Below are 13,623 nucleotides of genomic sequence, written 5' to 3' on the forward strand. Positions count from 1 at the left end.
TCCCGGTCGGTTAAGTCTTGTTGAGCTTAGTAGCTCTGCCTTGTTGTGGCTTTCTTTTTCAGGTGAAGCAGCAGCTCCCGAGTCTTCTCCTGTTGGCACTTGGCCGCCCCAAATCCCTCCAGGTTGGACGGTCGAGTGGGATCCCTCCTCGGACGGCGAGGAGAGGGATCACTGACGCCTTGGCAGGCCTCACCAAGGACGTCCGACCCCTACGTTTAGCTTCCGCTTATTTTTTACCTTCTGTTGTTTTTCTTCAGAACTTGTCAAACTCTGATTTTTACTAAGTGTGTAACAACTTGTAATCTACTGTTGGACCTGTTGTCTTCTCTGAAACCACTCACCTTCGTGTGGGTTTTGCTAACTCGGTCCGGTCAAAGTGGTTAAATCGGAGGAAATCCGACGGCATCTCGAGTTAGCATGATTAAGGTCGAGTGTCGCATGTTAGGCGACTTAACCGTGCTTTAATTAGGCTAATCCGAGGTGGATCCGCCACAGCTGGTACCAGAGCCAGGTTTAGCAAGATAGAGAACACAATAAGCCCTAAACACTTCCTTTCAATAAAAGTTGCAAAGAAAATTTTTGAAAAATCTCGTACGATCGTTAAGGATGACCTTAGTACGAGAGGCCCTAGGGGATTTTGGGATTGTTTTTAGGTGGCTAATACTTATTGGTTATCTTGCTAACCTTCCAGCACTTCACCACGTGTATCATACGTGTGCCGAGTCCACATCACGAGTATGCGAGGGTTGATAGGGAGTTCTATTCAAAGGACCCTATCATCGCGGTTGTTTCGCCCACGTTTATCATACGTGCGCAGGTTCCGTATGTTAATTCATACGAAGGGTGGTATGGTTCGATTCCAACGAGCCTATCATCATGGTTGTTCGCCCACGTCTATTATACGTGCGCTGATTCCACATCACGAGTATGCGAAGGGTTATACGGTTCCATTCAAAGGGGACCTATTTCCACGGTTGTTGTGCTGTCCATGCAGCCGTGAACGCATGGGTGCCGTTCCTATAGTGAACGGTAATGTTTGGGGACGCTTTCGTGGGTGCTGGCACGAAAGGTTCATGTGGTTGTGTTTTCTGCAGGTACACTAACCGCGTTCGCTTAGGAGACGCTACTAGAACCGACTAGCTACTATAGGGAGAGACGTACTGGTTGCCTTGCCACCGGCACTGACTACGTAAGACCAAGTTTGGCAGTTGTTTTGGTTGAGAAACGAGGTAGGCCGTTCATGCGACATAAACTAAAGTCTGTGAACCCCTCCCTAAAGCAACCTTGCCTTGGAAAAGCTCTTCTTCGGTTCTAAGGATTTCTAGTTTTCTTCCAGCTTGAGCTCAGTCAAATCCGAATGCTTTTCTGTCCGACCCCTTTCTTCTTAGAGTTCTATCTCATGTTGTTTTGGTTCTTGGTTCCAGATGGCCTCCCCTGGACACGTTCTGTACGGCGCCGATGGCTTCTCCCACTCAATGTGCTTACACTTTGAAGGTTTTCCTGCTATTCTGTGGGACACCTTGAGGTGGTTTGGGTATCAGTCCCCGCCCTTGTACATGGGACGGATGTACCTGGAGCATGGTGTACAGAGGTGCAACGTGCAGGCGGTGGTACCTCCACCTCCTGTGCGGCCCGAGTGGCCCCAGCTCGGAGTCTCAACTTACGGTCACGCCCTGGAAGATACGTGGGAGTCGGCTGCTCTACAACTCCTCACTCAGTTCTGTCAGTTGCATCCGCTTGAGGTCACCTTGGACCCAATCGGCCTGTTTCCTGCCAGAGACCGGATGGACCCGGCATGGCTTGATCGCGTCAACAACATAGAGGTGTTGGCCACATCCCACTCGCTGGTCACCATCTCCACCACCATCAGATGTATGTCGGCCTTATATCGGCTGATCGAGCTTCAAGGCCGGACCATGGCTGTCTTGGCTCGGATCGCCGTGGACACCCAGGGGCACTTCAACGCCGCCAAGAGAGACCTGGTGGGACAAACCTATCAACTCATCCAGAGAGGAATACAAATCCACGACATGCAAGACCGAATCTCCGAACTCGAGGGAGAAGTGACAGATCTGGTGGATGGCATGATCGAGCTGTCCGAAGAAAAGATGGAACTAGAGATGGAGCTAGCAGTTGCTAATGCTCATCTGGACGAGCACCACGCCGAGCTCGACGACATGCATGCCCTCCAGATGCAATTGGAAGAGCAGGAAGACCCTGAGGAGGTCGAGGGAGCGTCCAGCATGGACATTGAGGATGACGATGCCCCTTCTCCAACTCACAGTGTTCCCTCGTAGGTCGGGAGCTGTAGGGATCTCATCATTTGTTGTACTCCTCGGCAACCTAAGTTTTGGATAGTCATGTAATAGGTTAGCCTTTAGTTGAGTACTTCCTCCTGTGTTTTAAGACCAGCAATGTAATGATCTCAGTTGAAATCAGATCTTAGCTTGACCTTTGACTCTTTTGCAACACGCTTGGGATGCCAGACTGTGTGAGTTTGTGCTGTGACCACACACCCATTTTCTGTGGGTCTGTCCAAGTTTGGCCGACCCCGGGTCACGAGGTCGGATGCGCCCGACCCCTCGAGGCGATTGTCCACCTCGCCCGACCCCTTCTTGTGCGGTTCGCTTCGCCGACCCCTTCTGGTGCGGATCGCTTCACCCGACCCCTTCTCGCGCGGTTCGCTTCGCCCGACCCCTTCCTGTGCTGTTTCGCTTAGCCTGACCCCTTGGCCTAAGGTCAAATATAATGAAACTCCTAGGATATGGTTATGGTTCGCCCGAAGTCGTGTACAGAACTAAGATAGTTGCTAACTGAGATGGCAAGAGGAAGTGTGTGTCTCCTTTATAAAGCTGTGTTGTGTTGCAATGTCGGCATGAGTCGCATTTGAGGAATTAACATGTGCGTTCCCATCTGTTTGGAATACTTCTGAGGTCATGGAATTAATAGAGTATTGGCTCTTGCAGATGGCGCATCGCACCAGATCTGGCTCTGTGCCCAGTAGCAGCGAGCAGAGGTAGGATCTTCCCCGCCCCCGCCCCCGTCTCCGTTGGAGGCGATCTTAGCGGCTCAAACCAAGCTGCTGAGGCATCTTGTACAAGGACAATAGCAGCAGCCCCATGGGGGAAGGGCTCCGCAGCAACCTCATGTTGCTCGCTATGAGGATTTCTTGGGGACGCAGCCCCCTTTGTTCCAGAAGATGCAAGACCCGCTCGACGCCGCTGCCTGGGTTCGCACAATCGAATCCAAGTTCGAGCTCCTCACCGCCCCGTGCCCTGACTATAACAAAGCCCGGTTTGCGGCTCAGCAGTTGCGTGGTTCCACCCGGCTCTGGTGGGATCACTACCATGCTATGTTGCCGGCCGACCATGTTGTCAGCTGGAACGAGTTCAAGACCGCGTTCAGAGGGCATCACATTCCGGAAGGTCTCCTGGAGCGTAAGCTCAACGAGTTCTTGTCCCTCACCCAAGGAAGCCGTGACGTCCTACACTACGCCCAAGCCTTCAATGATCTGTGCCGTTATGCCGGCTATCATGCGGACACAGATGAGAAGAAGCGGGACAGATTCCGCCGAGGGCTAAGTTTGGAGCTCAGAGAGAGGTTGAACCCCATTAAGGTGGATACCTACAACGAGTTGGTCAACTTGGCCATCTCACAAGAGGATTGCATGCAGGCTCTCAAAGTCGACCAGAAGAGAAAGGCCTTCGTGGTATATTCGAGCCCGCCCGCTCGAAGGTTCAGGATGGTTCCTCCACAGGCGCCCAGCTGACCCCAGCAGTCGGGAAGATGGGTTGCCCGACCCCCACCAGCGACAGCACCTCGTTTTCCTAGTTTCCAACCACAGGCGCCCCGGCCGACCCTACCGCCACCACCGCGTCCTACAACTGGTAACCGCTGCTTCACCTGCGGCAATGAAGGGCATTTCGCTAAGGATTGCCCGAGGAACAGGAATCAGCAGCCCGGCTAGAACCCCATGGCGAACAGAGGAAGAAGGCCCAAGGTACAAGTTCGCCAAGGACGGCTCAACTACACCAGCTTGACCGAGCTCCCCAAAGGTGCGCCAGTGATGACGGGTACTTTCCTTGTCTTAAATCAAACTGTTGTTGTGTTGTTTGATTCGGGAGCCTCCCATAGCTTCATTGGGAGTAAGACTAGAGAAAGATGTGAGCTGAGTGTCGGTCACACTAAAGGATCATATGTGATCTCCACTCCTGGAAGAAAGATAGTGTGGCGGATCTACTTCGGATTAACTTGATTAAACAGGGTTAAGTCGCCTAACATGCGACACCCATGCCTAAGCCAAGTTAACACGAAGTGCCGTCGGATTTCATCCGATTAACCACGTGAACAGGATCGAGTTAGCAAACTCACACGAAGGTGAGTGGTTCCAGAGGATACAATAAGTCCACCGAGTTAAACAACTTAACCATTTAGTTCGGCCAGAAAAACAAATCATCAGAGTTTTACAAGGTTTCAAAAGAAAACAACAGAAGGTAAAATAGCAAGCGGAAGCTAAACGCAGGGGTCGGACGTCCTTGGTGAGGCCAACCAAGACGTCAGTGATCCCTTTCCTTGCCGTCCGAGGAGGGATCCCACTCGACCGTCCAACCCGGAGGGAGTTGGGGCCGGCGGGGTCGGAACTGGAGGCCAGCGGAGAGGGGTCGGGTCTCAGGGGTCGGGACTGGACTGGAGGTTGAACACTTAGGCTTGGAAAACTAAGGCAGGTGATCAGGGGCTCAGATTAAGATTAACTCGGGAGATTTCGGGGTCGGTCGCCACAGCCTACCCCTCTTAAAAAGAATCTCGTCCCGAGATTCAGGTGTAAGGGTAGGGTGTACAGTCCTTACCTCCTTGACAAGACAGAAAACCTGGGAAGTGCTTGTTCAAATACTCTTCTGTTTCCCACGTTGCTTCATCCTCCGTGTGGTTCCTCCAGAGGATCTTGTACATTCTGACTATTTGGCGCCGGGTATGTCTCTCTTTCTGGTCAAGAACTCTCTCTGGGTACTTGGCGTAGGTTAAGTCGGGCTCGATCTGAAGCTGCTCTTGCTCTAAGATCTCGGTTGGAACTTGGACATATTTCTTCAGTTGAGACACATGGAAGACATCATGTATGGCCGATAGCTGTTCTGGGAGTTGGATCCGGTAAGCAACGGGTCCACAGATCTCCACAATCTCATAAGGGCCAATGTAGCGGGGAGCCAACTTTCCTTTCACTCCAAACCGTTGCACTCCTTTGGTCGGGGAGACTCGAAGATACACATGATCACCAATGTCAAACTGTAGGGGCCTTCTTCGCCTGTCGGAATAACTCCTTTGTCGAGTTTGGGCAGCCTTGAGATTTGCTTGAATTACCCTTACTTGCTCTTCGGCTTCTACCACTAAGTTAGGGCCATAGATCTGTCTTTCTCCAGTTTGTGACCAATTCAAAGGTGTCCGACATCTCCGGCCATATAAGGCTTCAAACGGTGCCATCTTCAAACTGGCCTGGTAGCTGTTGTTGTAGGAGAATTCTGCCAAGGGCAAGCACTTGTCCCAATTTTTGTCATAATGGATGACACAAGCTCTCAACATGTCTTCAAGGATCTGATTGACTCTTTCGGTTTGACCATCGGTTTGAGGATGATAGGTTGAGCTACGGATGAGCTTGGTGCCCATGGATGCTTGTAGCTGTTCCCAAAAGCGTGCTACGAACTGAATTCCTCGATCAGAGATGATGGTCTTAGGTACACCGTGTAGGGAAACTATGCGGTCGAGGTACAACTCTGCATACTGCTTGACTGTGTGGGTGGTGCGGACAGGAAGGAAGTGGGCAGACTTGGTCAGGCGGTCCACTATAACCCAGATGGAGTCATGTCGCTGTGATGTAAGGGGCAGTCCAACTATGAAGTCCATGCTGATGTCTTCCCATTTCCAAGAGGGAATAGGTAGGGGCTGCACAGTACCCGCTACCTTTAGATGGCTGGCTTTGACACGTTGACAGGTGTCACATTCTGAAACATACCGGGCAATTTCCGGCTTCATTCCACTCCACCAAAAGGTTTGACGGAGATCATGGTACATCTTATTGCTGCCTGGGTGGATTGAGAACTTGGAGAGGTGAGCTTCATCTAGGATCTGCTTCCTCAAGTTGGGGTCGGCTGGTACAACCAGTCGGTTTCCATACTACACTTTTCCAGTTTCGTCCTGCCGAAACTGCTTATATCCTTCATCTTTCAAGGAGATCTTCTTGGTGATCCGCTTTACTTCCTCATCCTCCACTTGTGCTGACCTTATTTGGTCTTCTAAAGCAGACTCAAGAGCTATGTGGCCGAGGGTTCCATGGGGGGCAATTTCCAGACTAAGTTTTCCCATCTCGTGACACAAAGTCTCGGTGAAGGTTGTTGCCAACAAGCAGTTGCAACAGGGCTTGCGGCTAAGAGCGTCGGCCACCACATTGGCCTTGCCGGGATGATAGTGAACTTCCAAATCATAATCTTTTATCAACTCTAACCATCTTCTTTGGCGCATGTTGAGGTCGGCTTGAGTGAAGGTGTACTTGAGACTCTTGTGGTTGGTGTAGATGTTGCAGTGGGTGCCCATCAGGTAGTGTCTCCATATCTTTAAGGCATGAATCACTGCTGCCAACTCAAGATCATGGGTCGGGTAGTTCAGCTCATGAGGTCGTAACGCCCGTGAGGCATAGGCAATGACTCGGTTGTCTTGCATAAGAACACACCCAAGTCCAGTGCCAGAGGCGTCACAGTACACGTCAAACGGCCTAGAGGGGTCGGGTTGGGCCAAAACTGGGGCGGTGGTTAGCAAGTGCTTCAGGGTCTTGAAGGCTTCTTCACACTTGTCGTTCCACACGAATCTGACCTCTTTCTTCAACAACTCTGTCATCGGCTTAGCTATCTTGGAGAAATCCGGTATGAAACGCCGATAGTAGCCTGCTAGTCCAAGGAAACTTCAGATCTGGTGCATTGAGGCAGGAGGCTTCCAGTCCATGACTTCCTGTACCTTGCTGGGGTCGACGGCTATGCCATCCTTGGAGATAGTGTGTCCCAAAAACTTGACACTATCTAACCAGAACTCACACTTGGAGAATTTGGCATAGAGTTGATGATTTCTCAGCCGTTGGAGAACTACATGGAGATGATTGGCGTGTTCTTCTTCGTCCTTCGAGTACACTAGGATATCATCAATGAACACCACCACAAACTTGTCCAACTCAGGCATGAACACTGAATTCATGAGATACATGAAATAGGCGGGTGCATTGGTGAGTCCAAAAGACATGACCAGGTACTCGTAGAGTCCATATCTGGTGGAGAAGGCTATTTTGGGGATGTCACATGGTCGGATCTTGATTTGGTGATAACCTGAACGAAGATCGATCTTGGAGAACACTTTTGCTCCAGCTAACTGATCAAACAAGACATCGATGCGTGGCAGTGGGTACTTGTTCTTGACGGTCACCGCATTGAGGGGTCGGTAGTCCACACACATGCGGAGACTCCCATCCTTCTTCTTCACAAACAGGGCGGGGCAACCCCAAGGTGATGTGCTGGGTCGGATGAAACCTTTTTCCAACAGATCATGCAACTGGGTCTTCAACTCGGCCAACTCAGCAGGTGGCATCCGATAGGGTCTCTTGGATATCGGAGCGGTGCCGGGGATCAACTCTATGGAAAACTCCACATTTCTATTGGGCGGCATGCCGGGCAAGTCCTCTGGGAACACATCCGGGTACTCGTAGACAACAGGGAGGCTTTCTAGCCGGGCTTCCGATAGAGGGTACGCACAAGGAAGTGCGGATTTTGGAGGGTTCAAGAACAGGGTAGATCTGCCATGGAAGGGTGAGTTGAGGTGGAGAGTTCGGGCAGCTATATCTAGAACCACTTGGTGTCTGGTCATCCAATCCATCCCGAGGATGATATCTATTCCTTCCAGGTCAAGGATGATAAGATTCTCCTTAAAAAGAGTTTGGCCTAGCTGGAGAGGTACAAGAGTAACGATCTAATCCGAGGCTATCTTTCCTCCCGGAGTGGCGATCACATAGGATTCTTTAGTGTGACCGACATCCAGCTCACATCTTTCTCTAGTCTTACTCCCGATGAAGCTATGAGAGGCTCCCGAATCAAACAGCACAACAACAGCTTGATTTAAGACAAGAAAAGTACCCGTCATCACTGGCGCACCTTCGGGGAGTTCGGTCAAGCTGGTGTAGTTGAGCCGTCCTTGTCGAACTTGCACCTTGGGCCTTCTTCCTCTGTTCGCCATGGGGTTCTGGCCATGCTGCTGATTTCTGTTCCTGGGGCAGTCCTTAGCAAAATGCCCTTCATTGCCGCAGGTGAAGCAGCGGTTACCAGTTGCAGGGCGCGGTGGTGGTGGTGGGGTCGGCCGGGGCGCCTGTGGTTGGAAGCCGGGAAAATGGGGCGCTGCTGCTGGTGGGGGTCGGGCAATCCACCTTCCCGACTGCTGGGGTCGGCTGGGTGCTTGTGGAGGAACCATCCTGAACCTTCGAGTTGGCTGGCTCGGAAATGCCACGGAGGCCTTCCTCTTCTGGTCGGCTTTGAGAGCCTGCATGCAATCCTCTTGAGAGATGGCCAGGTTGACCAACTCGTTGTAGGTATCCACCTTGATGGGGTTCAACCTCTCTCTGAGCTCCAAACTTAATCCTCGGCGGAATCTGTCCCGCTTCTTCTCGTCTGTGTCCGCATGATAGCCGGCATAACGGCACAGATCATTGAAAGCTTGGGCGTAGTGCAGGACATCTCGGGTTCCCTGGGTAAGAGCCAGGAACTCGTTGAGCTTGCGCTCCAGGAGACCTTCCGGAATGTAATGCGCTTTGAACGCGGTCTTGAACTCGTTCCAGCTGACCACATGGCCGGCCGGCAACATAGCATGGTGGTGGTCCCACCAGAGCCGGGCGGAACCACGCAGCTGTTGAGCTACAAACCGAGCCTTGTTATGGTCGGGGCACGGGGCGGTGAGGAGCTCGAACTTGGATTCAATCGTACGAACCCAGGCGTCGGCGTCGAGCGGTTCTTGTGTCTTCTGAAACAAAGGGGGCTGTGTCCCCAAGAAGTCCTCATAGCGAGCAACATGGGGCTGTTGCTGAGCCCTTTCCCCATGGGGCTGCTGCTGTTGTCCTTGTACAAGATGCCTCAGTAGCTCGGTTTGAGCCACTAAGATTGCCTCTAGCGGAGACGAGGGCGGGGGTAGGGGAAGATCCTGTCTCTGCTCGCTGTTGCCGGGCACAGAACCAGATCTAGTGCGATGCGCCATCTGCAAGAGTTAACGTTCCATTAAATTCATAATCTTAGAAGTACTCCAACAGATGGAACGCATAAGTTAAAATTCTCCGATGCAACTCTTGCTGATAAAGCAACACACGTCCTCATAAGGGAGATACACTCTTCTCATTGCCATGTTAGTTAGCATCTGTCTTAGCTGTGTACTAGACTTCGGGCGAACCATACCATACCTAGACTCCTGGAATTTCCTTACAGCCGAACTTAAGCCACGGGGTCGGGCTAGGCGATCTTCCCCAAAAAAAAGGGGTCGGCAACGATCCACACCAAAAAGGGGTCGGGCGAGGCGGAGACTGCCTCGAAAGGTCGGGCGAGGCAGAGAACTGCCTCGAGGGGTCGAGCGCATCCGATCTCGCGAACCGGGGTCGGCCAACTTGGAGAGACCCACAGAAAACAGCGTGTGTGGTCGCAGCACAACTCACTTAGTCTAACATTCCAACATTTGCAAGGAGTCAAAGGTCAGACTCAGGATTTGATTTCATTGGGATCTTTTTACAGAGGTGTTCCTACACAGGGAGTACTCGACTCAAGGCTAACCTATTACAGATCTTTCCAAAATTTAGGCTGCCGAGGAGTACAACAAAAGAGTGGGTTCCTTGCAACTCTCCATCTATAAATGAACACTATGAGTAGGAGAAGGGGCGTCGTCCTCTTCAATGTCCATACTGGACGCTTCCTCCACCTCTTCAGGGTCCTCTTGAGCTTCTAGTTGCACCTGGAGGGCGTGCATATCATCGAGCTCGGCGTGATGCTCGTCTAGATGAGCATTGGCAACCGCCAGCTCCATTTCCACTTCCATCTTCTCCTCCGATAGCTCGATCATGCCGTCCACCAAGTCGGCTACTTCTCCTTCGAGCTCAGAGATTCTGTCTTGCATGTCATGGATCTGAACGCCTCGTTGGATAAGCTGATAGGTTTGGCCTACCAGGTCTCTTCTAGCGGCCTGGAGGTGTCCTTGGGCATCCACAGCGGTCCAAGCAAGGATGGTCATGGCCCTTCCTTGGAGCTCAATCATCCGATAGAGGGCTGACATACACCGGATGTTGGTGGTGATGGTGACCATAGAGTAGGTGGTGGCCAGCACCTCGATATTGCTGACGCGATCGAGCCACGCCGGGTCCAACCGGTTCCTGGCAGGGAACAAGCCGATGGGGTCTAGGGTGACCTCCAGTGGGTGTAGCTGACAGAAACGAGTAAGGAGCTGAAGAGCGGCGGACTCCCAGGTGTCCTCCGGAGCAAGACCGTATGCTGATATCCCGAACGAGGGCTAGTCGGGCCGCACAGGAGGAGGAGGTACTACCGCCTGTACGTTGCACGTCTGGACGCCTCGCTCCAGGTACAGTCGTCCCGCATACAACGGTGGGGACTGGTACCCGAACCATTTCAAGGTATCCCACAAGATCGCGGGGAAGCCCTCGAAGTGTAGACACGTTGAATGGAAGGTGCCATCCGCTCCAAACAGAACGTGTCCGGGGACGGCCATCTGGAACCAAGAAACCAAAACCACGTGAGATGGACTCCAAAGGTCAGGGGTCGTACAGAGAAAGCATTCGATTTTAACCGAGAACAAGCTGGAAGAAACTAGAAATCCTTAGAACCGAAGAAGAGCTTCTCCGAGCAAGGTTGCTTTTGAGGAGGGTGACTTAACAGATTCTTAGCTTATGTCGCATGCACGGCCTACCTCGTTCTCAACCAAAACAACTGCCAAAACTTGGTCTTACGCGGTTAGTGCCGGTAGCAAGTCAACCAGTACGTCTCTCCCTATAATAGCTAGTCGGTTCTAGCAACGTCTCCTAAGCAAACGCGGTTAGTGTACCTGCAGAAAACACCGCCACACGAACCTTTCGTGCCAGCACCCACGAAAGCGTTCCCAATCATTACCGTTCACTATAGGAACGGCACCCATGCGTTTAAGGCTGCATGGACAGCACTCAACCGTGGAAATAGGTTCCCTTTGAATGGAACCGTATAACCCTTCGCATACTCGCGATGCGGAATCAGCGCACGTATAATAGACGTGGCGAACAACCGTGCTGATAGGCTCGTTGGAATCGAACCGTACCAACCTTCGTATGGATTACATACGGAACCTGCGCACGTATGATAGACGTGGGCGAAACAACCGCGATGATAGGGTCCTTTGAATAGAACTCCCTATCAACCCTCGCATACTCGTGATGCAGAACTCGGCACACGTATGATAAACGTGGCGAAGTGCTGGAAGAGTTAGCAAGATAACCAAGTAAATATTAGCCACCTAAAACAACCCAAAATCCCCTAGGGCCTCTCGCACTAAAGTCGTCCTTAATGATCGTACGAGACAGTTTTCAAAAAGTTTCTTGCAACTTTTATCTTTTCAAAGAAGTGTGTTAGGGCTTGTTGGGTTCTCTGTATTGCTAAACCGGCTCTGGTACCAGCTGTGGCGAATCCACTTCGGATTAACTTGATTAAACAGGGTTAAGTCGCCTAACATGCGACACCCATGCCTAAGCCAAGTTAACACGAAGTGCCGTCGGATTTCATCCGATTAACCACGTGAACAGGATCGAGTTAGCAAACTCACACGAAGGTGAGTGGTTCCAGAGGATACAACAAGTCCACCAAGTTAAACAACTTAACCATTTAGTTCGGCCAAGAAAACAAATCATCAGAGTTTTACAAGGTTTCAAAAGAAAACAACAGAAGGTAAAACAGCAAGCGGAAGCTAAACGCAGGGGTCGGACGTCCTTGGTGAGGCCAGCCAAGACGTTAGTGATCCCTTTCCTCGCTGTTCGAGGAGGGATCCCACTCGACCGTCCAACCCGGAGGGAGTTGGGGCTGGCGGGGTCGGAATTGGAGGCCAGCAGAGAGGGGTCGGGTCTCAGGGGTCGGGACCGGACTGGAGGTTGAACACTTAGGCTTGGAAAACTAAGGCAGGTGATCAGGGGCTCAGATTAAGATTAACTCGGGAGATTTCAGGGTCGGTCGCCACAGATAGCCTCAGACCAGATCGTTACTCTTGTACCTCTCCAGCTAGGCCAAACTCTTTTCAAGGAAAATCTCATCATCCTTGACCTGGAAGGAATAGATATCATCCTTGGGATGGATTGGATGACCAGACACTAAGTGGTTCTAGATGCAGCTGCCCGAACTCTCCACATCAACTCACCCTTTCATGGCAGTTCTACCCTACCCTTGAAACACCCTAAGTACGCACTTCCCTGTGCGTACCCTCTATCGGAAGCCCGGCTAGAAAGCCTTCCGGTTGTCTATCAGTACCCAGACGTGTTCCCAGATGACTTGTCCGTCATGCCGCCCGATAGAGATGTGGAGTTTTCCATAGAGTTGATCCCCGGCACCGCTCCAATATCCAAGAGACCCTATCAGATGCCACCTGCTGAGCTGGCCGAGTTAAAGACCCAGTTGCATGATCTGTTGGAGAAAGGCTTCATCCGACCCAGCACTTCACCTTGGGGTTGCCCAGCCCTGTTTGTAAAGAAGAAGGATGGGAGTCTACGCATGTGTGTGGACTACCGACCCCTCAATATGGTGAATGTCAAGAATAAGTACCGACTCCCCTGCATTGATGTCTTGTTCGATCAATTAGTTGGAGCAAGAGTGTTCTCCAAGATTGATCTTCGTTCAGGTTATCACCAAATCTAGATCCGACCCTGTGACGTTCCCAAAACTGCCTTCTCCACAAGATATGGACTCTACGAGTACCTGGTCATATCTTTTGGACTCACCAATGCACCCGCCTATTTCATGTATCTCATGAATTCGGTGTTCATGCCCGAGTTGGACAAGTTTGTAGTGGTGTTCATTGATGATATCCTAGTGTACTCGAAGAACGAAGAAGAACATGCCGATCATCTTCATGTAGTTCTCCAGCGGTTGAGAGATCATCAGCTCTATGCCAAATTCTCTAAGTATGAATTTTGGTTAGATAGTGTCAAGTTCTTTGGACACACTATCTCTCGGAATGGCATAGCCGTCGACCCCAGCAAGGTACAGGAAGTCATGGACTGGAAGCCTCCCGCCTCAGTGCACCAGATTGTAAGTTTCCTTGGACTAGCAGGCTACTATCGGCATTTCATACCGGACTTCTCCAAGATAGCTAAGCCGATGACAGAACTGCTGAAGAAAGAGGTCAGATTTGTGTGGAACGACAAGTGTGAAGAAGCCTTCAAGATCCTGAAGCACTTGCTAACCTCAGCCCTGGTTTTGGCTCAACCCGACCCTTCTAGGCCGTTCAACGTGTACTGTGACGCCTCTGGCACTGGACTTGGGTGTGTTCTTATGCAAGACAACCAAGTCATTGCCTATGCCTCACGGGCGTTACGACCTC

The sequence above is a fragment of the Setaria viridis genome, chromosome 5, assembly GCF_005286985.2.
Source record: "Setaria viridis chromosome 5, Setaria_viridis_v4.0, whole genome shotgun sequence".
NCBI classification, from domain to species: Eukaryota; Viridiplantae; Streptophyta; class Magnoliopsida; order Poales; family Poaceae; genus Setaria; species Setaria viridis.